At 33.9% G+C, this 25,833-nt stretch overlaps 1 protein-coding gene across 2 annotated transcripts in view; it reads left to right on the forward strand.

The window, feature by feature from the left end:
- Positions 1-379: 379 nt before the first annotated feature.
- LOC113401534 (prothoracicostatic peptides) overlaps positions 380-25,833 on the forward strand; it is a 59,797-nt gene continuing 34,343 nt past the window's right edge. For both annotated transcript variants that reach the window (XM_026641472.2, XM_026641473.2), the window contains exon 1: positions 380-434. The gene's annotated coding sequence lies outside the window, so the exon portion shown is untranslated. The remainder of the gene's footprint in view (positions 435-25,833) is intronic.

Genomic DNA, 25,833 nt, shown 5'->3' on the forward strand with positions numbered 1-25,833 from the left:
TCTCTAGCGATGTTCAAAAGAGACGCCACTAGGGTCCTAACTCATTAACATCACACTCAATTTCAGCGATCAGTCATTAGACACTCTTCAGATCTTCAGAAATACAAAAGTTTAAACATGTAAAATATTTTTCCAGTGCTTTTTTTCGACTTGAAAATTAACTTTTGATGGGTGTTAAGTGACACATGACCTTTAAGTGGCTTCTTATTGGCCATAAACGAAATTTTTGTGATGTCATACGTGACGTCATCTGGTTTTGTTGTCAAAATGGGCGGAGCCTGGGGTGACATGCGCCTGAAAGCTCCGCCCCTCGCCCTCACATCCACCAAAGAGTATATAAGGCTTCGACGGGGTAAAGGGTATCAGTAGTCTTCCGATTACGACGCTGGGCTGTACTGAAAATTCTTCAAAAGTTTACGTCGAGCGAGATAAAGGTAAGTTATGACCGTTTGTCTGAAATTTTGTCAGAATTTGCTACATTCGTAACAAATAATAAAAAACGAAAAAAAAAATTTTGCCATATGAAAAATGTATAGTATAATCAAATTACTTACGAGATATTTAAAATAATTATTACCAGAAACACAGTCAGAAATTCCGGTCTTAATAATATTTTATAAAATCTTACGTACACGTTAATTCGGTAATTATGATTAAATAAAAAACCATTTAGCTAAAGTTAAGTAAAAAACTTACTAAATTAGAAAATAGAATCACGGATCGTTTCAGCGTTTTCTATAAAAGTAGGCAAACATTATTCTAAAACACTTTACAGTAAAGTTAAAGTACTTGTTCATTGGAAACCATAACATAACTTACGAGCAGTATCTCCTTTCTTACAATTTGTGTAAATGTTTCGGTTAACTAATTAAATTCGAGATCGTATTTCATACATCTATATCAAACCGTCGGCGATGTGTGATGTATTTATCTTAACTGATTTGCGGCGATCTTTAATTAATTATAACTAAAATTTTCATTATTTACTTACCGGCGTTAATTATTCCTAGAATTTACATAATTTATTAGCCGACGTTAGGGAGGAGGTCATTAATGAAGGTACGTCAATCTCGCTAATTCACTAAATTAGCAAAAATTTTGAACATGAACTTTGCTAAATATTAATAAATAATATTATTTTTTACCTGTTCGTCCATGCGTTCCTTGTCCGATGCGATTCACCCGATTATGATGAAACTTTTATGTTCTCCGTACGTCAGCAATATCTAGCGCCCAAAAAATCAAGATCTTTTATATTAGTTCTTTAATATAAAATTTATAATCTTATTTTGCCCATGTGATGCCGGGATAAGTACTTTTTATTTATTAAAATTAAGAAAATATATTTGACAAATCATATGATCTTCGAAATCGGTTCTTAAATGAAAAATACAGGTATTATTAGTCACATAAAGGATCATTTGAACGTACTGAAGTTTAAAACAGAAGTGGAAGAATTGATAAAAACAAAATAATATGATGTTAATAAATTTCATATATTTCAGTTTGTTGGTATCAGTTAGTCAAAGTCAAAATTTTTTATTCAATATAGAAGTGTTTACACTTGCTTATTGATAGTCAAAAATCTACCACCGGTTCGGAATTTAACACCTCGGACCTGAGAAGAACCGGCGAAAGAAACTCAGCGGGATATTTTTTTTTTCCTTTTTGCATGTACAATAATAATTATATTTTAGCTATTTGAAACAGCCTGGAGGCGATCATTTCATTCCCAAAGTGTGCAGTCAACTAAAAAGTCATTAGTGTTGTAATATCCTTTAGCACACAAACGCTCTTTTACGACTCTTTTGAATTTTATAATTGAATAATTTTGAACGTTTTCAGGGATCCTGTTGTAAAAACGTATACATTGCCCCAAAAAAGAGTTACTAACCCTGTGTAATCGGGTACTTGGAGTAACAAGTTTATTCTTGTTCCTAGTGTTAATAGAATGTACGTCACAATTTCTGGGAAAATAATTTATGTTTTTGCGTACATACATAACATTATCAAAAACAAATTGAGAAGCGACAGTCATTATTTTAATTTCTTTAAATTTACCTCTTAACGAATCTTTTGGGCCCAGGTTATAAATTGCACGAATAGCCCTCTTCTGCAGTACAAAAATGGTATTAATGTCAGCTGCATTACCCCAGAGTAGGATGCCATACAGTAGTAGGATAATGTTAGGAATACTAACAATTTTAAAAAGTTTTCTTACCAATATAAAACAAATAAACGAGTATATTTAAATTATTAAACATTCAAAGATATTGATTCATAATGATTTGTGTTTCTTTAACGAATATCAACTTAAATAACCAAATGCTGTCTTCGTAAAATAAAATAAATTAATATGTATAATTTATATCTTTACTTATATTATAAATGCGAAAGTAAATCTGTCTGTTACGTCTTCACGCTCAAACCGCTGAACAGATTTAGATGAAATTTGGCGTGAGGGGATAGGTTGAGTCCCTGGCAAGGACATAGAATACTTTTTTAATTCACCCCTTGAAAGGACAAAAGGGAGGTGACGGTTTGTGTGCTATAGGTAACATTTTATAAATTAAAGCGCGATTAAAGCTACGTTTTAAGCTAGTACTTGATGATTTATTTAATAAATATATCATATAGATATGAAACCTATTTTTAATATACGTACATATGTACATGCACTTAAAGAGTCTATGGTATTGCTGTTTTAAGATTTAGTAGCTTTGAGGAAATATTAAGTCAGTTAAAATAATTATAATTTAAATTAATATATTAAGATAGTAAATGATAAAATATTTTAAAATCATAGTAATTATAAAGTCAAAATGATACGACTTTTTAGTTAAAATATTTAAATAATAATTATAAACTCGTACGTGACTTAGGCGGCTCGTACCGCACTCTGCTGGCACAACTGAAAGCCATTCGCGATATATACGGGTATATGGCACGGTTATATTAAATTAATTTAAGCACGGAGGCTGATATTACACTTAAACATTTACACAGAGCTTAAAACATTGTTCGTGTAACAAGCGTCGTTGATGATCCGAGAGTCGCCTGTCACGCAGACGACGCTCTAATACATCAAGTACAAGTACAAGTACATCAATCCGGCCGTTTATTATCTCGCTTTAGAAAAAAGAATCTGAAATTGTTTTTTTATCTAAAAATAAAAATGTGCGAATGTCGTTTCAACCTGTCGACATTAATTTTGACGCGACAGTTGACATTCAAAAAGTTTTTTTAATGTTCATAAAAAACACATTGATATAATTTACTGCATTTATTTATTTGATTACGCGAACTGTAAGTCATAGGAGGGAAAAATACCATTATTCAGAAGCGGCGGTCGGTATCCCCTGAGCCTGTATGATTTACGCAATTTTTGTAAGCTTTTTATTGTAACTAGCGAAATATCTTTGACGAAACATTTATTTTCCTTTCAATATCTACTGGTATCTAAACGTTGAAAAATAAATATTAAATACTATTACCTACTTGTGTGTGACATACGTGACATGATATCAACTACGCTTTAATTGACGAGTAAGGAAAGTAAACCAGCGCTCTACAATGAACAACAACTTATTTTTAAATGTGATTCACATTGACAATTATTTAAATAATAACTCTACAAAAATATCCCCGAATACCACATAAAATACAATATTAATATATTAACTGCCTCACTGGTGTTGGTCTCGGTACTTACCGGTCGAGTCGGATAGGTCAGGTGAATATCTATATCTCCGAAAACAATTCAGAAGAGTCTCGAAGTATGAATTTTCCATTCGCAGAAATTGAAAATTTTACAAATAACTGAACTAGTAAAGCTACTCGAGTTGAACTTCATAAACTTATGAAGGAGATTAATCTTAGATTTCGTGACATTTCAGCGAATATTCAAGTCAATACGAAAGTTGTAGACTGTAATTCACTTTCAGGAAAATAACACAGATTCGAGCGGGTCCAATAAATAACGCGGATCTTAACCGTAAATCGGCAGCTTAAATCCGGAAAAACACTGCGAGATCTCGAGGGTTTAGTTTACTTATAATTGTGCATTATACACAATTATAAGTAATAAATATTATCATACATACGTGTCTAATGAAATTCTGCTACATGCACATCGACCGACTGGTGTCGGAGCGGCGCGGTGGAGAAAGCTCTAAACTTTATCTTTGAAATCACAGTAGCATATTTAACGATGCTTTCATTTTTGCATAACCTACTCCTGATGGTGGTACCTTACTCGATGGTATGGCTTTGTGCAAGTCCGCCTGGATAGTAATTAACCACCCAATCACATATTCTATCGCTAAAACGCAATACTTAGCATTGTGTTCCGTTGTAAGTACAGGCACAAATGGTCTAACAAGGTCGTTTTCAAGATTGGTGGAGCATTGACGGTATAAGGTATGGTTAAAATTTTTTAAAGCGCCTGGTGACCACTTACCATTAGGTGGCCTAATGGCCTGCCCGCCTAGCCGTTATATATTCCAGTCCTTTTTCTATAGTTAAGTATATATTCAAGTAGTCAATGCGGGCCCTAAGGATGGAGTTATTATATAGACAAACATTAATGTGAGTGACTAAGCTAGCCGTGCAGTGGGAACGTAAGAACTTGGATTAGATAATTGACACTATATTGGGGCCATTGCTTCCGTCTCTCACGTGGTCTAGTTGAGGTCACTTCCCGACTTTTCCGTTTCGCTCATATTCTCATTTATAATATACATTTAAAATGGTTATAAGAGTTTAAAATAAAACAATAATCTGCTGTAAAAACTTTATTTAATTTTTTTGTCATTTTACTTTGATAAAACGAAATAAACTATTCAGTCACTACTCTGTTCGCTTAGCTAAAGTAAGTTTCTTATTAAGCGAACGTAATTTCAACACGTGTTGCCAGTTAATTAAAGTAATGTTGAAAACTGTTGAGTTGATTGCGGCTCGCATAAAATACAGGCGGTTAGTTACGCGTAGCGATCTGCTACGGTAGGCCTACAGTAGCTACATCACGTTCTACACAGTACAGTGTAAAGGAAGTACAGAAGTTAAATATATTATATGTACATTAAATAAGTTACGTACTAACGATTTGTAGCAATGGCAGATATTAGAACTTATTTCGACAATGCTGTTTGGTTAAATTAGGCTACCGCTTATCTCAAAGGTAAAGTAATTCTTTTTAGCGAGGCGTTCACGTGTTATTTATTTATTGGGCTAACAGTATACACATTTCTACTTTGTCCGAATTTCCAAATGATACATTAAATAACTGTTTTACAAATATAAATTATTCGGATAGAAATAGAACAAATTTTGTAAAAGACCAAAAAATGCTCGTTTGAAAATAACTACGGACCTGTAAAAGAATTACATTACCACTTATTCTTTAATTATATTCGAATTTATAGAAAAATTATATTTTACAATTATATTATAAAATTCGAATATAATTAAAGAATAAGATTAAATAAAATGAGTTTGATCCAGTTAACGTCAAACTAAAATACAAATTAATTTGACTAACTTAGCTCTCTACGGTTTTATTCGGAATAAAAAAATATCTTAACAATTTATTCGAAATTACAATATTCGAGTTTTATTACTTTAACCATAACGAAACAAATGACTCACTTGCGTCGTTTCAGCAAGTTAACGAAAACTCAACTGAAAATTACGCCTGTAACAAATGGTTGCAATTAAAAAGACCGGTTACAATAGCCTTGACAAAGAAACATGTGCTTTATTTATAGTGAACTAAAACTCAAAATACAGTTTGATTTAAATTGAGATTTCAATCTGCGAAATACATTTATTAAATGAGTGAAATCATTCAACAGTTACTGCTCATTGTAATACTAAGTACACTTTAATATAAAGATTATACTCATACAAATGTCTCGTCGGTGGCGTAGCTAATATTAATGCATAATCCGAGGTTCTCAGTTCAAATCCCGGATCGCGTCAGTAAAAATGTCATGGAATTTATCCTTCAAAAACTCTTAGTGGCAGACTGAGTTTGGGAAGTTGCCAATGAAATACTGCCGTGTAGAACAGGCAAACTCGTTAGTCCAGTCGTAATCTTTTTTGGTCATGTTAAATTTCCGTCCCATCGGCCTTTATAAATGCTCGAGGCAAAACAGTCGAGTGTTTATTTTATATAAGTGTGTTAGCGTGCACAAAAAGTACTGAATATTTGTTACAATATATATTCCTTGGAAGGAGAATCCTTTAGAAAAACCCCTAGCCTTATTGTTAGCGCTCGTTAAAATTGTTTATCATTATTATAAAATATAACTACAAAGGAAAGGAGACAACATTGAAGCTCCATCAAAGTTTCAAATTTCTTTTATTAACAGTCAATTTCTTGATTCCGTAGAGAATTATAATTTATTTAACGATCGAGTTAAAGACCAAATTAATCGACGACGTTGTAGGACAATAGTTATTTACAAGGTTTTATTTTACTTAAACATTATAACTTCATACTATATTAACGCTGGGTTAACAAGGTTTTTTTTACCGTCATTTCGCTAATTGTACATGCAAGTATGCTAATAACAATTTTGTACAGAAGCAACTCAAACACGAAAACTATATTAACTTGTTTTGTGTCTTGTTTTCGCTACGTATGAACGTATGGAGTACATACATTTACATACATTACACTAACAGCCTGTAAATTTCTCACTGCTGGGCTAAGGCCTCCTCTCCCTTTGAAGGGAAGGTTTGTAGTATATTCCACGCTGCTCCAATGCGGGTTGGTGGAATACACATGTGACAGAATTTTATAAATTTGAAATTAGACACATGCAGGTTTCCTAACGATGTTTTCCTTCACCACCGAGCATGAGATGAATTATAAACACAAATTAAGCACATGCAAATTCAGTGGTGCTTGCCTGGGTTTGAACACGAAATCATCGGTTAAGATGTACTCGTTCTAACTACTGGGCCATCTCGGCTAATTACATGATACAAGCAATTTTACTTGTGACAATATCACATAAAAGTTTTATGAAATCTTCATATAATGCAGCCTTTTACTTTTTCAGTGAACTGTAGTTCAGTGATGTGACCACTGATTCACCTCAATACCTTAGATACGTCTTCAAAAATACCTCAGACGGAAACTATTCATTTGATTATTTCGTAAAATTCCACCTTCTTGAATATACTTAATCTATGAAGTGGTTTTCCAATTTTGAAAGTACTGTGTGTAAATAAAATACTTTACAATTTTATGCAATTCCAATCGAAGTAGGAAAAAAGATAAACAAACCTTAGAATTACGTATTCCATGCGATCTGCTAATAACTCAAGTTTATGATGAATATATCTTTATTTATAATACAATACTATAACACTTAACTACTTATATCCACTTTAATTTTACTTCCAAAATTCCGATAACAGTTTCATCGACGTTCAAAACGAGACATTTTTTCGCAAATCCCTAGTGAGTATCATAGATTAATCAATCTCTCACCAACGATATCGCGCCCATTTGCTGTCAAATGTTGTTTATTTGGCTTTTCTCCTCTTATGGTTGGAATAGAGTATATATATTTACTGTGACATTGTCCGAGGTACCATAGACTATCTGATGGCTTTAACCCGTCCGCCTTATTTTTCTAAACAAAAACAAACACGGCAATACTAATGAAATAATATGAAAGGAATAATAACCGATTTATAAAAGTGTTTATGAGTTTAAACAAAGTCAGCCGTGTAGAAGTGGGGTGAGCTGCGCGCTGTAAAGTAACGGCCCCCACCAGGCCGCGGCCAGTTACAAGAGAATGCACTACAACAACTATTGGAAACTACAGGGACGACTATATAACTTTAACCACTAAATAATTTATAGAAAAATACTCATTACCTTTTGTACAGCAGTTGTGCCGTATCTTTTTGAGAAAATATTCAACTTATGCTTTAAAACCTGTTTGAGTATATAGAGGTATAAAGTGTATTATCGCCTAAAAAGACTGAATTTGTGCTAAAGATTAAGTACGAGAAATGGTATCCAGTAACGGGATTGCTGCGCGGTGCCGGAAGCTTACACGTTCGTTAAGTTGTTCTCGCCCCAAAACTCTTACTCCTTATCAATCAATTGAAATATTTGACGATTTTTCTGCTACTATTTCGCTTAGACATCCAGCTTATAGATTTAACATTTTACGCACATACTATAAAATCTCAGTTTCTCTTCTCTTCTTTTCTCTCTCTTCTCAATCTCAGAGTTTTTTCATGTCATTATTTAAATTGATTATAGTTTTATGTGTAGAAATATTTTTTTGTGTTACTTAGAAGCTTAATACCATTTTCTGTAACTGTTGTCACGTTAAAAAAAATCACCTATAGAGAAAAATCAACAAAACTGCTACTGATAGCCCACGGCTGAGCAAAGACCCGGTCTTCTGTTAGCTACCACGCTTATCTACAGTCGGTGTTTCGACTTAAAGGAAACACTAATTAATTTAATATAGGATAATTCGGCTTCAGTGGTGTAGTTTCCTCAAAAGCCAAGTGCGATACAGAGTTAAGCCCCTTTTTCAATATTCGATCAAACAGACCGGCGTCCGTCAAAAGGCCTTTGAGATATCGATCATGTAATATCGGACGCTGGGCAGGAATATTATCCGCTACCTAACATGCAAATAAGATACTTTGATGGAAATTTTCATCGAAAATAATATGCGTATTAATCGTTTCCCTAATCTCGAAAGGCATTTTCTTTCCAACTTGGAATAAATTATTAAGAAGCTGAGATGTTCCTTCCCATGCAGCTATGACTTCGGGTAGCTTGGATTCTCTAAATTGTTATGAATTAAAAACTATCTCGTGAAGTCAAACCTATTAGCGATGAGGGAAGAATTTCAAGATTGAATTATATCATTAGCTGTGACTAATTTGTATGCGAATTAAAATATTTATTTATATTTATATGTATACATATGACATTTTTATGACATTTTTATGTATCTTTACATAGAAAAAAAAAGTCGCTTTCTCCGCCCCTATGTCCCTTTGTATGCTTAAATCTTTAAAACTACGCAACGGAATTTGATGCGGTTTTTTTTAATAGATAGAGTGATTCGAGTGGAAAGTTTAATACATAGACAATATAGTTAAGTAACACTGATAATTTTAAAGTCTCTAATGTGATGTCGTAAATTTATACATTTTTTGCGCTTACATTGTAAACGCTGGCTGAACCCTACTAGATAGATTAAAATAATGAACTACAGAATTGTACACCTCAAAAATATCTACAAAAAAGTCCGCGATGGTATATGACAATAACATTTTTTTGTCTCTCCCCACCGACTACGTTCTGAGCCGAGATGCGATCTCATAGGAGACACCCTCAGGACGAACGTCACTCTCGAGCCCAAAAGGGTTCACCTTAAGGCAGAGTTTTAACACTCGCCCCAAGCGTTCGGTGACGCTGTAAAGGCCAGTAGGGCCAACAGCATTACTTCAAACATGATACTAAAAAAAAAAACCGCGGTTCTCCCTTTAACAATTTGAATTTAGCAGCGATCGGAACGCGGTTATTATCGGAGCTCTCTAGCGAGGGAAATAACAATCCATACTATCCATACTTCCATACTAATATATATTATAAATGCGAAAGTAACTTTGTCTGTCTGTCTCGCTTTCACGCCAAAACTACTGGACCGATTTAAATGAAATTTAGTACACAAATAGTCTAGAACCTGAGAAAGGACATAGGCTACTTTTTATTGGTAAAAAGTGCTGTAAAGGGTTGAAAAGAGGGATGAAAGGTTGTAAGTTGTTGGAAGTATTGTCATGTTTAGAATTTTTAGAACTAGAAGCATAAAATTATATTTTAAGCTGTACACTTATAAACTAACATATCATGACACCCACTCAGGAGGGAATTTTGGATATTCTACCCCTAAATGGGTGAAATAGGGGTTGAACATTTGTATGGATTTTTTTAAGTTAGAAACATGAAACTTTATTTTTGGGATACTGATAAAAAGAAGTAGATACTTATATAAGTGTTTCTAGATAATCTACCATTAAGGGAGTGAAATAAGGGTTGAAAGTTTTTATGGGAGTCAGTAATTTTTTAAGTAAGAAACATGAAACTTTATTTTTGGGATACTAATTAAAAATGAGTAAATACGTATTTAAGTGTTTTTTGATATTCTACCACTAAGGGGTTGAAATAAGGGTTGAAAGTTTTTATAGAAGTCGTCATTTTTTAAATTAAAAACAAAAAACGGTCTTTTGGGATACTGATTAAAAATGAGTAGATACGTATTTAAGCGTTTCTTGATATTTTAGGCCTAAAGGGAAAAATAGGTGTTAACGTTTCGTATTCAGGTTAGTCTGGAAGTCTGTTATTTTGAAGTTAGAAACTCGAAATTTTATTTTTGGGCTACCGATTAAAAATGAGTTGATTCGCATTTAAGCGTTTCTGGATATTCTACCCTAAGGGCTGAAATACACACCTATGTGATATACAAAGAGATATTACATGAACGTAACATTTTAAGTTAATTTGTAAATATATTCACATTCTACGCGGGCAAAGCCGCGGGTAACAGCTAGTACATTAAATATATTCCAGATAGATATTTGACTTTATATTTACTTAATATCATTTACCGATTTTACAAAAAAAATATTTGGTTTCCAATCGGGGTACTCTGTGGTCATTTCAGATGATGTTCCGTTTATAGGATACAGCTTATAATGCAAACCTTATCAGGAGAAAATCGATAAGCCTTTTCTCTTATAAAAAAATTAGTTTTCTTTTCTTGAGGAACGCGCAAACATTCAATGTTGTTTACACCTTTAAAGACGTGTCACCTTGAATGTTACTCACATCAGATATTAATTTTAAGTGCTTAGTGATAAGTTGACGGAGTAACTTTTTAGAATGAATAAATAAAATAAACATCGTTTGTACTGTGATCATATATTTGAGCGTTGCACTACTTTAATTATATATATATATATGTTATTATATCGACGATAAAGTTCAAGCAACGTGGTGTCGCCGTGGATAAGTTAAGCGAACCGTATAAATTGAATTCGATAACAAAGTTTGGTTTAATTTAATTTAAGAATGTAGGAACTATTTGTTAAATGCTATTAGTTATAATTCTAACCGGACAACAGACATTAAACAATTCATAGTTTCATTTTCTACTTGAATTTAAGCGGAATACAATCCTCGGAGTGTCTAACTAGGAAATATTACCCACTTACCATTTAACAAACGAAACGTTCTGCCGAGGCGACTCTTATGCTAATATCATAAACCATTGCATTCTTAACACAGAGATGGTAATTAATGTTTGTACAAACGGCGCAATCTTATTCATACAATAAAATAACGACTTGGTGACCATTAATAGTTGAATATAAGATAATATATGTGTCTTAAAACGCACAATAGCGTTTGTAACTATTTATTAATTATTATTTATTTTAAACTCGTCATTATTTAAAATAGTGTTGTCAGCAAGAAAGCAGGACTGATTGCCTAAAAGCAACCAACCAACCCTTAGTCTAATAAGAAATACAGGAAGTCGGGACACCAATTTACTTGTTTGTAGGCCTTTGTGCAGCCCGTCTGGGTAGGAACTCGTCAGATAATCTAGTAACCATTATTGTGTTGCGGAGTGACCCAGTGTAACTGCAGGCACAAGGGACATAACATCTTAGCTCTCAAGGGGATAGCTCTGAATGCGCCATTCAAATTGTAAGGAATGATTAATATTTCTTACAGAGCCAATGTCTATGGACAATGGTGACCACTTACCATCAGGCGACCATATATCATAAATATATATATATTAAAATGAAATTCAAATAAATTACATTCATAGATATTACTTTATTATGAAATGAACACACATTAAAAAAAAGCTAATAATAAACGAAAATATAATTTATAAAAAAAATGAATAAGAGAGGGATCTGTAAAACATAAATAACACGCATTTTCTGAGAAATGTTCTGGAAGACAACGCTTGGAGGCGAAGTTTAGTGGGAGCCTTCTTGGTGTTCACAGGAAACTTGTCAAAAGCTCTAATAGCTCTCGTGAAAGAATTATAGTAGATTGAGAACCAGAACTATGAGTAGGAACTGAAAGTTATAGCGAATCGCTTGAATTTAGCCTACGATCACGATTGCCACAAAGAAACTCGAACCTGATTCCAACAATAGACATAGTATTGTTAAAATTAATTCGCAAAACCTTTTAAAAGTTCTTTTATAAAATCATCGCAAGCAAATACAAAGTATATCACACCGTGTGTTTACTTTTAAATTGCAAAATATCTCGCGAGTGAGCGACACGGGCGCTGTTTGTTCATTCGTCACGATTCAGTGATAAATCTTCCAACGTTAAGATAAACATTGTTCCATTCTATAAAGCGATATTCAAAGCGAATTATAATTCTGTTGTACCCACTTAAGAAAATAACTAATAACTTCGTTCTTCAACAATTCGTGGCAATATTTTTTGTGATTATAGTTAACAGCAATTTGTTCAAGGTATATTTTTTTTATTAATTATTATAATAAAACGAAAATCTTCTCCTTAAAAAAGCTGTCCCTTTAACAAAAGCGGAAATAAGCAGACTCTTACTTTATTAATTAGACAGATACATAATTAGTCATAAGCATGCTCACTCGTCACGAAATCTTTGCAGCTAAAGTTCCAATTGACTTCAAATCTAGCATAGTTAATCCTTCGCGACGTAAAATTTAAAATGTAGTACGGGAGGTGTATCTTTGTAGGGATTTTAACTGTATGAAGTCGGGATGAAAACCTGTCTTGTTTATTTATAAATTAAATATTTAATAAAACCTAAGTATGCGAGATAAATTCGTGTGATATGGACGATGTCGACTAAGATGATGGATGACCAAAGTTTATCAGCTTATTGAATTGAGAACTGAATAGCTCCTCGTAAGCACATCGACACGAGAGGCGACACGATACGAGAGAACAGTCGGTTATAACAACATATCCTGTGTATGTGTGTGTGTGTGTACATTCTCATAATGAAGAAACTTTCATTATTTATAACCGAAATTAGTATCGGACAACAGTATCGTACAAATGTCTCCTACACAAGCAATACTCCTTTACAAATTCAAATAATTTGTAAAAAATACATTAATAAAAAAAGCATATTATTCAATACAAAACATCGTATATAGATGATAGAATGGCGTGGAATTAATACTTGTTGACTTCCAGGCAGGACATATTATATACCTAGGATTTTACCTAACATAGCTTTGTATTTTAAATGTTGGAAAAGAGTAACTACTGATTTTCTTGCCAGTTCTTCTCGGTAGAATCTACATTCCGAATCGGCGGTAGCTTCACTTAATGTAGTTTTAATATAGTTTAGATTCAAAAGTGTTTGTAAAAGCCTACTTGAATAAAGTATATTTTGATTATGATTGACCCAACCGACCCGGTCACTATCAACTCAAAGGGAGAGTAAACAGGAGGGTCCAGACCGAACAGTGAAATTAATACGAGTACAAGTTATAATTAATAAATGTAATTTAAATTTCGAACAGTAAGTACTTTGATTACAACGATAGTCGGTTCCATAAAAATAATTGAGCAAACACTTTTAAAATTGAATTAAACATTAAGGTAGCCATTTGAAAAGGTTGTTTCAGTCGAGCACTTAGTACGCGAAACGTTTAGAATGAACAATTTCAAATGAAATAAAAACGTTTCCAATCGAAATGAATAAAAATAAACAATTAAATGTAGTGAAAAAACTTCCATAAAACGACCACGTCCTCACAATCAATTAACAATAAAAACAAACAGATGTAAGGCCGAGTACACAATGGTAGCTATTTCCATACAAATTATACGCGCAGATGGCGCTCGCGGTCTTCGACAAATATTAAAGGAATTTTAATTTCAAATCATGAGACCGCCTCGTATTCAAAAGTTTCCGAAGCTCTGCTACTGTGTTTAATAGTTCGTGTGCTTCAATTATGTTTATTTTATTCCTATTTATACGAACGATGTTCATATAAATAGGATCATCAGTTGTTACACGCAGTTGATTACTTGGTGGTAGGGCTTGTGCATCTACTGCTGCTACATGCACTCATCAGATATGCTACCGCCAAACAGCAGTAATCAGTATTGTTGTATTCCGGTTTGAAGGGTGCTGAGCCAGTGTAACTACAGGCACAAGAAACGTAACATGTTAGTTCCCAAGCTTGGTGGCGCATTGGCGATGTAAGAATGGATAATGTTTCGTACAGTCTACCGACGAAGGTGACCAGGTGGCCTATTCGCCTCGCCTACCTATATCCTACACTCACAAGGCGCATATCTCAGTATTTCATTCGTTGTAGAAAAATGAATCTACATATGATTCCTGTGTGGACGAAGTTGTTACAGATATTAATCAATTAATTTCAAATAACTAAAAGTAATCTTGTAAAGTGGGAGTTCCGGTCGGTTCTATTCAGCGAAGTTATCATCCGAACCGTTAACCGAACCCAAACTACTTGTAAAGATCGGCTCGAACAAAAGCATATCATAAAAACCGATATTTAGGTTGAAAAATTCATTGTCTGTTTTATTAAAAAAGTTCATATACAATGTAATTAGAGGCGCTCTCGGAATAATCTTTATAAGTATTCATGGGCTCATTTAAACGATGACTTATGCCTTCAATTCCTTTTAAAATATATGACTGATTTATAAAATGATTAAAGATATTTCTTAACTAGCTAAAAAATTCGCACGCTTAGTCGATCGCCGATATAATTCGACAAAGGACTTGTCACCACTAAGTACGTAGTTACTATTAGAGTTCGCGATTTTCAGCAAAGATCCGCTGTTATATTTTATCCACTTATTATCGTTGATCTCATTTGTTTGTCATATATTTTGCGCGGCAATATTTCTGTAATCTAAGGTATGGGTAATAAATAACGGCCGCGTCAACTGAGGGTTCGTTTCAACTCCTCTGAGGCTTTAGACTTGATAATATTTATAGACTCCAAATTTTCGGTATCAGAAACGCAATCGTATAGAACAATCGGTGTAATGTTTTTTCTAATAACCATTCTAATTAAAAAGTTTCCACAGTTTTTAATGACTTTCGCGTATAAGTATTGAAAACGCTACTAAAATCAAATTCTGAGTTTTGTGCAGTCAATAAAGTAGTATATATGATGTATATAATGTATAGTATATATACTACAATATACTTCAATAATATTTTTTCAATAGAATATCTAAACCCCAAAGAATAAGCAAGCTGAAGTTTCAATGGGCCTATTGCTTCGAGTGGATGATTTTTTGAATGAATACTGGGCCTTAAGATAAGGGAGAGGGACGAAGTGAGGTCGGATAATGTACGAACAACGACTATGATTGAAGCTGAAGATTGAGCGCAATGGCGCAGCTTAAGAGAGACCTACTAGAGATCTATGGGCTGACGATGCTCATCTTATTAGATGAGCATCGTCAGTTTTTTTCATTTAAAGCACTGTCAGTAAAACTATTGAATCAAATTTTTCCTTAAAATATTGTTGGATGGGCAGTCATGTCGAGAGTCTATTTGACTGGCGTGTTGTAGGTGAAGGATCCTCGTTGTCAGTTAAACAAATCCACGTTTATTAATGGAGATTTACTCAAGTGACAGGCGGCTTCATTCCTTTTATATTTTTTTTATTTAAAACAATCGTATATATATTTTATATTAACAAGTTATTCTTGAACCATATCCTTTAAATCATTTTCAGTTTGTGCATTTATAAAATTTCATTAAAATAGTTATACTTAATTAAATAACGGTATTTACTGTTATTGACAATTAAAAAAATCATGAAATAGAACTCTCGCGAGAAGGTTTGGTTTGAGCTTATTCACCACGCTGCTTCGATACGAGATGGTGGATACACATGGGGCAGAATTTCATCCGAGGCATGCAGGTTTCGAGCACGAAGTTACTAATAAAGTATATGAAAACTCAATGCTGTTTGCCCAGTATTGTACTCGTACACAGAATACGATGAGATCCGTGTGTTAACTAACGGGCCGTCTCGGCTCGTGCTAAGCGTTTATCCAATAAGAATAAGTGTATATATTTGTAGGAACATCGAGTTTCTCGATAGATTTTATATGAAATCGTAGCAGATAGCACGAGTACAGCCGTTAATGTGGTCGTAAAGGGTTCCTAGATAAGTGATACGCACACATAAACGCGCCCGGAGCGGCACCGATACCGCGCCGTACGTCTCGCGTCGTAAACTCTTTCCGATACTTATCGTTTTAAACTATCCGATATATTTTAAGTACTAAAGTGTTTTAACTTAACTATTGCGTCTATATTATTGATCTTCGAGAGCCTTTGAAAGTATAAACTAAAATAATATGGAAGTTTTTATTTAAGAAGTTATGTTAAATTTACTTACAGTGATCGAGCACAATGATACCAATACCAAGAATTGTCCCGTGGCAGTACACCCACTGCCACTGCTACCTCTCTGAACCGCAAGGCTCAGTCTTCGAGCTAAGTAAGGGCCAGCTCGAGGGTCACAGGTGTGAACCAGTTTCTAAGAAAGGTCTTTTATACTTTTTTAGTATCTCACGACAACGGACCGTTGTTTATATCAATCGATTTACTGGTTTTGTGTTATTATAAACCGATTTCCTATTTATATCCCTCATGTGATACATACCGGGAATAAAACGAAGTCAATAATTCCATGATACAACTTATTTAAGAACCGTTTATCCCATGAATAGCTTCCTTGCAGCGCACCCGGGAACAAATGAAAGTTTAGACAGAAAAATAAGCGGTTCGCGCGATTAAGGTGTAAATTTTTTCATGGCATTTGTTGACGAACCGGCAAAGAGCCCGACTGATACTGGCTGTAAGTGGCCGCTACCGCACACAGACATCGGCCCCGTATAAAATTTTAACCATTTCTTACATAACCAACACGTTGCCATCCTTTGGAATTGCGATGCGATGTTAGTTACACTGGCTCACTCAGCCTTCAAACCGCAATACAGCAATAGTAAGTATATCAATTTGGTGGTAGTGGTACCCACCCAGACGGGCTTGCATTAAACTCTACCACCAAGTAAGATTTACAGCATACAATTATATAAATAGATCCTCATCTATTTATATATAATAATATTTTTTTATATAAATTACTTTAAAATATGTTTTTGTCGTGTAGTTATTTTTATATGCTTTCTGATATTCTATTTCATTTTGTTTTGTGTCAAATCGGATTGTGTCAGGTCGGAACGTTTTATCCCTACGACCTGCGTCCTGCACATTTTTTTATGATATTTTCATCGTGTCTGCAATATCTGTATCCTGTCCTAACTCATGATATGAGATTTATAAATAAGCTCAAAATTATTCTTAGGGTCTCACGAGTGTGTGTCAGGAGAGAGTGAAAGGGACGCGCCCATAAATCTCAGAGTTGATAATAAACCATGTACACTGTATACAATACAGCCTCCTCAGCTCATGAAAATAAGCCATAAATATTTATAGGTCACTCTATTACAAGTTTCAATCAATGTTATTAAAAAAACCATAATATTAACGTGACTTGTGTAATGGACTTTCCAACTTACATCATTACAGGGCAAATTATTTTTTTCACACAAACATTAAAGTTTTTGGGTATTTATAGGCGATGAGCTGTCGACGAATTTCACATAAGAAATAAAAATACAGTAATTACCAATCAACCTGCCTTTATACATGCGACCCGCCCCGGCTTCGGACGGGTGCAGTGCTGACAATAAATATACTACAGAATGTCTTACAACGTTCACAGCCTTTTTGTCATTAGACAATACAAACCGTATATCCCTGCATTTTAAATCTTCGAAATTAAAATATCTTCGAAAGTATTCGTTTAAATTACATGCTGTAAAGGCCATATTGATCTATTTTAAATGCACAATGTATTAACTTAATTGGATAAGGATTAATGATGTATTGCTGAAAGACCTTTTTAAGGTGTACAATACTGTAGTACATTATTTTGATCTATCTCGTAGGGTTCAGCCAGCGTTTGCAATGTACCTAAGCGCAAAAAAATGTGTTTATTTACGACATCACTTTAGAAACCTCTAAAATAATTAGTGTATCTCTACTACATTGTGCATGTATTATACATATAAACCTTCCTCTTGAATCAATCTATCTATTTAAAGAAACCACATCAAAATCCGTTGTGTAATTTTAAAGATCAAAGCATACAGGGACATACAGCGGTGAGCGAAATTGTATTATGCTATGTAACGATGATACAAATACAAATTATCTTGACGATCAAATTCTCCATTAAAAATAATTAACATACAATATAAAAATAATGATGTTGGCTCATTATTTTTATATAAGACTTACATATATCAATTATACTTATAATGTTTTAATTATAATTTAAAAATTAATAAAAAATAAAACATAATAAAACCCATAAAAATCCGAAATGGAAATAAACGGGGCATTTGCAAATGGGGTTGAAGATTGAAATTTTTAATTTTTGCTCGGGGGACGGGGGTCCCGCGCCGGCCCGCAGGAGAGCGGCAATTTGTATTAATATTGCTTGTAAATAACTCTGACAATTATAATTTCATCTTGTATTTGAATTTTTCACGTTTTACTTACAAATGAAAAGTAAAAATTCAATTTATTTAATAAAATCATAACAGCTTAGACGTTATTACGGCGTGAAATTGAAAAGTATTGGCATTTGTCCCTCTATGGAGCGAGTCTCAAAAGTAAAGATTAAAGTACTTCCCGTTTCAACCTAATGAACCGAATTGAAGTAAACAGCGTGCGTCTGTTGATGTAGAATTAATAATTTCACGAAGTTGTATATTTATACCAGTAGGTATTTATAAAATTTATGTTTTTATTTGTAATTAGTTTTACCTATATTTTGTGCACCAAATGACTACTTTTGTACGGATCAATACGGGCTTACTAATACGGAGACTGTCTTTGTATTAAATTGTGTAATAAAGTATTTAAAAAATATATAATTTGAGGAAATGTCGGATCACTCGGACCGAATTGTAATCAAGATTAGTAAATTTTATTAAAAAATAAATAGTTTTGTGTATTATCGCAAAAAGATGTGATTGCTCAAGCGAACGGCGATGCATCATCACCAAAGGCCTACGAGTGTAATCAAACAGCGGCGCGTGTCGAACTACACAATACGTTCTGATCCCGGATCAGAACGCGACCATGCGTCGCAGCCTCGATACACCCTACATCTGCGACAACCAAATAAATACACAAATAAACCTCCTTTATTACTACTACATTAATTTGCTTATAATTGTAATAACCTATGTGAAATATAGACTAATTAAAAATCGAACTATGGAGATAGATATATTAAAATTTCCAATGCTATATTATGTGAAAAAATCCCTCTCGCTCTCTCCCGCTAGATTTTAAATGACATATGAAAACATTACTTTACACGGCATCATATTCATTTGTATAAACATAGCAAATATCATGACCAGTAAACAAGAGTCCGCGTTGTCGGTCATTATTACGCACAAAAAGCAGTTAGATAAATAATCCTGAGACTTGTGCGCTCGGTAACATTCTGTGCGCGCATTGTTTTAATAAGCAATTTTGAATAAGCAAAAAAATTACCATATTTTAGTAATTTACGGGAGCAGGCCGTGTGCGGATGACGTGTTTGTTATATTAAAACGAAAATAACTACACAGAACATTTAAATCAAATGACACATTGGTTAATGTATCTTTTATACTTGTATTTTAAACACACCATGCGCGAGCTTGCTAACCAAAAGGTATACTCGTATAATACGATAAATATGCGAGATTGTGTCGTTGATCGCAGGAACGCGACGAAACATTAAAACACTGTTTACTGAGATCAGCGTTTAATTTGGGGCGCAGTTTATAATCGCTAAGATAATGGATTGGATTTAGACGAGGGAATTACAATTTAATGAAGTATATTTTTAAAATATTTCCTTTATAATAGAAGCAAAATTATAAACACTTCCCGCTCGCACACCTTTAATATAAAATTTAGACGAGTACAATTTTCCATTAAAATTCAGGCAAGTTTTACGAAAAAATAATTAAACTTCGATATTATAATGAAAATATTATAAATATTTTGCAACCTTTTAGATGACAGCATAAGGAATTAAAAGATCGCCTCGAGACTATTTCAAACATAAACTATAGTTCATAATTAAAATTGAAACCGTGCGTGGCATGATGTCAAGAATTCTTCTACAATTTCTGGGTTTAAGCGCATCGTTTACGAGCATGTGCTGTAGTTTTGTAGGCGTGTTTCCTTTTTATGTGATAATGATTGTAGTAAAAAAATCAGTATGTGATGTTACATAGGTTAGTTCTGTGTCATATATAGATTTAGAGAATAACTCAATAAACTGAACAGAAAGGTAACATTTACACATATCCAACAAGAATATTCACGAACCAGTAATTGACCGCAGTGAGCTATGAAGTCTATAATATACTATATGTATGTACTTGTTGTGTCAAAATTTTGAAGTTTTTAAATCATGATTGATTTTTTTGAATGTTTTTGCATAATGTCGTTTAGAAGCTGTCAAAATATGAATGTAATTAATATTGAAGACGAAACTTTACCAAAAAAGTTAAATGAGGTTTCAGGGTATCACCTTGATTTAATTTGAGATTATCAACTTGATTAAACTTCGTCTTGCTGAACAAGATTTTTTCTGAACAAGAAAGTACGCCATCGCACTCGGCCAAGTTTAGAATAAAGCGCCGTCTGTACGCGGTGAAGTTGTCTCTGTAAAGGTCAAGCAGTAAAATAAGTAACGGAACAGGAATATTCCATTCCACTGCTAAGGCGTCGTTCTCTTTTGGGGACTGGTCCAAATCTTGATTCGGAGTCCATTTCACGCAGCTCCAATGCGGGTTAGTAAATACATAAATGGCGGAACTTCTTCCGACGCAACCCACGGCAAGTTTCCCTGTGATGTTCCTTCCGTTCCTTTACCACTAAGCTTGACATTAATTATAATGGTAAATTAAGCGCAAGCTAACGCAATGATACTTGACCGGCTTGACCGGCTTAGCCCCGCAATTTTTGATTAAACTTAACAAGCTTAATCAAGCGAGACGGTGCCGTATAAGAATTTGAGAAATAGAATAAAACAAAATTAACAATAGACAATCTCTACACTAGAGAGTAAGTAGATCATTGTGGGCTGTGTGTACCTTTTCTAATTTATAATCTAAATTAAAAAAAGAAAAAACATATTTTTGAATTTAAATTTTCGCTGTTTAAAATGCAAATAAACACATACATTATTATTTTTCATTCCATATAGATTATTTTGCGACGTATCTTCTATATTTTTAAAAGTCGCGTACACGTAGCACGTCATCATAAACATTTACTTAAATTATTTTTATAAATTAAAAGGCGTCGAGTCGGCCGCATGTAAACATGAATAAACATCGCTCGACTGACCGACCGACGACCGGTCATAAATTAACTGAAGGACGAATACGTTGTTAAAACAAATTGAAAAATCGCCTTTTTCCTTTAATTCGCGCGTTCAAATCCCTGACTTTACATTTTTGCTTCTGTTACGATTCTTGTAATTAATATGAGGTAGGACGCGGTGTTCATTGTTTTTAATTCGTTGTTTAATATACGTTCGTACGAGTTGAAGGTAATTCGTTTAATCACTGCATCATATTAAAAACGTAAGAGTTTTATCGTCCATATTTCATCTTGTATGTTAAAAAACGGCTTCGTCGTACGTCGGCGGCGTACACAGTATCGTATACGATAAAAATCTTTTAATCTTTCAAGCAGTAATAAGCTCGTATTTGCTCCACACTCGCGTCTGCTCAGTCTTTTAATCTTCAGTAATGAGCGCAGATTCTTTGAGTCCTTCCTAACTCTTTAGTTCAAACAGATGCCTCCGGCGACGACACGGCGCTAATCACTTGTGACGCGACTAACGTGCTCCAACACTTCACTCCAACATGCTGTAACTTTTACAATGCGTCTCCAAGAACTTATGAAACCTTTAATATTTTAGGACTATTTTCTTGGCATTTTTTTATTTCGTTTCAAGTAGAACTTAGGAAAGCGTTACTTTACAAATTCCGTATGTATATGCATAAGTTATTTGCAACGATAAAATAAAACTCAAGATGTAAAATATTAAAATAAAATAAGTTTACTTAAAAACGCGACGTCATTAGTATAAAAATTTAGGTAGGAAAGTATTCCACAAACTGGTCACAAGTCAGAGGTAATAATATAAGTAGGAATCTCATCTCAAGCTCATTAGACCCTCATTACGCCGCCCGAATGAAAAAAAGTATAAAACGCCTGGAAGTCTCCGCACCGCAGCCGTCGGCGAAAACTTTCAATTCTCTTGTCTGTAACTCTGTGCGGCCACGCGCTTGCTCAATGAGTTAGCCGTTTAAAACGTTGAAATTTAAACGTCGAAGTTTGTTTTTAAAATAAATATTAGACTGCCTTACTGATATTTTATATTTCTAATCTCAGAGGTGATGAATTCAAACAGATATACCTTAAAGTAGCATCCATTATGAATCTTTCTTGTTGAGATACTAAATATATCCCATAAGTAGAGACCTTTAGTATAATATATCTAACAGCTGAGTAAAGTTAAAGTTAATTAAGCAATCGTCTGGTTTAATCTCTAAAATATTATCAGCTCCGATATTGAATTACGATTATCGATTTCATTTATGCCTCCTTGCAAAACGATATCGTAAACAATGTATCAATTATTATAATTTGTAATATTATTAAAGTTATATGAGACCAAGTCAGCGAGTTACTACGCATGAAAACAGTAAAATAAAATATTTCATAATAATTGAAAGAAGTATTCGTCAGTGCAGTTGGGTTAGGATTATTTTTCCCACAAATGTCGCATAAACATTTTTCACACAGTTACGGTACGGTATACAGAGCATTTTAAAGCACATAATATTTTATATTTTAATAAATCTTATTTGTTATATTTAGTTATTAGTAGGAGAGGTGAATTGATAAATTAATATAATTTTTTTTGGGTTTATGGTTTGTTTGGCAAGCATAAATATGTTTGTACAGAAAGGAACGCTTTAAATTATCTTTTATATATATAATCTTATTAAGAATCAATGGAAACTTCATTTGCTTATACGTGACTGTTAAGATTATTGTTATATAAAATTATGTCGAACCGCCTCGCTGGTCCCCGGGCTTAATCTCCGGATTGGGCCCATTAAAAAATATTAGTGTTAACTGTCAAGCAATAATTAAAAGCGACTCGGAGTTTGGACGGAGGCGGTGGTTTCACTCCCGTACCCCGGATAGCACGTAAAGTCGTCACGTCGGTCGTGCAGCTGAATTTATTTTCGAGAATGTAAACTCATTAAGCGAATCAAGCATATTTAGATTTTATTTCACACACTCTAGCACTTCTTTATATTATAAATATTCAAATGTAATTAGGGTCAAATGATATCATATAATATATTCTTATCGTACTCATCAGGTATTGTAAAAAGTATAGCGGCACTTCCGTTCGCTCGCGACTGTTGTAGCTTGTAAGGTACGCGACTAAACAGCGAGGTACGCAAATAAACACTTGAATGGATTCGAGCTAGGTCACAACTTTTCTCATTACGTGTCGCGAGTTATTTCACGAGACGCGCCCGTTGTACTCGCATTGAGAAGTGCCAGTTTTAATTTACCTATCAGAACTTAATTGTCCAACTTTTTGATTGACTTTAAATTGATTGGATTAAAAAAATATCGCAATTATCGCTCGTTTCAATTTTAAGTAAATTATGTAACTTTTTTAAGTTTTGTACTTTATTTCTTCATGTTTGATGATTTGAATTTTAAGTTTGAAACGTATAATTTTAGCTGTATTGTGGCATATTTATTAGAACTAGTAATGAACGACCATTGGTCATAATTTTTTTTTTAAATAAATATTGGACAACATCACGTACATTACTCTGATCCCAAGTAGCTAATGCACTTGTGTTATGGAAAATCAGAAGTAACGACGGTACCACAAACACCCAGACCCAAGAGAACGTAGATAACTAATGAACTTTATCTACATCGACTCGGCCGGCCGGGAATCGAACCCCGGACCTCGGAGTCGCATACCCATGAAAACCGGTGTACACACTAGTCGACCACTGAGGTCCAGTTAATTCCAACATTGCTTGCTAATAAAAATATAAGATGATCTGATAAAATAAGAAAATTGAGGTTCAGTTGGGCGGTACCGAGTCATTATCACAATAACAAATACAAATGTCAAATAAAAGCGTCATTATTTTCAAATCCGACACGACGTGAATTGGCAATCAGAACGTAAAGTCGTAAACTCTGATGTTTCATACACAATATTTATATGCGCGTATGTGCGTCAAACGCACGGCTATGTGCTTTTTATTAAAAGTATTTTGAGGTTTTTGGAGGTTTTTACACTCCTTCTCAATATAAAGTTCAACTGTGCTAAATTTCATACTCCTCCGCCCGTACCTTTCGAAAAAAAGAGGGCAATGTTTTTGCTTCATTTATTAAGATATTCTAATAGCGATACTCTTATTTCGAACGCAACGTGTCCAATTTGACACGTCAAGAGTTCAGTCATTAGTCAGGGATGTGATCGCGATACGAGCGCCGCTGACTCGACTGCTCGCACTGGAGATTATAGATAACAGCACGCCATGACAGGTCAGGGAGTTCGTTACGGAGACAGCTTTAAATAATATCATATTATATACAGCTGTAATTAGAGTTCTATAAAATATTTAAATATATAAGCTTAGCCCACCAACCAACCATAGGAAGTGCTGGAAGAGAAGCGTCAGGTGATGTGCAAAAGGAATATTAATGATTTAATAGATAAATTGCTTACTCACACTCTCGCGTATTTTTAAGTGATATTTTAATTTGATTTCACGATATTCATGAAAGTTATGTAGTTGAAGTTATTACCGTTCGTCTGTGCTGACGGTTTTTTTGACGGTTTTCACTCCTGTGTTAGGATCAAAGCAACTTCTTATTTTTTACCAAAGCATTCAAGCGTGGCAGCATAAAGTGCTCCCCAAAGCACGGTCGGGAAGCCCAATAGGAATACTCAGATCAAAATGGATATATTTATCGTTAAAACGATTTGTGAGCGAGAAACAGAGCCCCCAGACAATTACACGCTAATGTTCTTATAATATTTGTTACATAATAAAACATGATTTATTTCCGTTGGATTAATATAATGTTGCCATAAATGAAAAAAAAATGTATTACATACACCTTGAGCTACTTTTAGTTTTATCTAGTATCGGAGCATTAAACAAAAAAGGTAAACAATTGAAAGCGCAATGGCATTTTTCAGATTTGAACCGACAATCTTCGGTTATTATATATTAGTAGTTATCATATATACATAATTATATGGTACTTATATAATGATGATCAATATAATGAGGTATTTAATCGGAAATTTCTCTTTGACATGATGATACCAATCCGCCACGCTGCGGTGCTGTGATAGGACCACTGACATTCGGTTAACTTTGCGATTCCAAAGCCTGAATAATTATACAGAAAATACGTAATACCTCATACAAACATACTATTAAAGTTAACGAGACTGATGCTGCCCATATTAATATATACATTGGTAAATGGTCACCATTACTCATTCATTAGTCCATCTATTGGTTCGTCTTCG

Source organism: Vanessa tameamea, chromosome 22 (assembly GCF_037043105.1).
Source record: "Vanessa tameamea isolate UH-Manoa-2023 chromosome 22, ilVanTame1 primary haplotype, whole genome shotgun sequence".
Taxonomy (NCBI): domain Eukaryota; kingdom Metazoa; phylum Arthropoda; class Insecta; order Lepidoptera; family Nymphalidae; genus Vanessa; species Vanessa tameamea.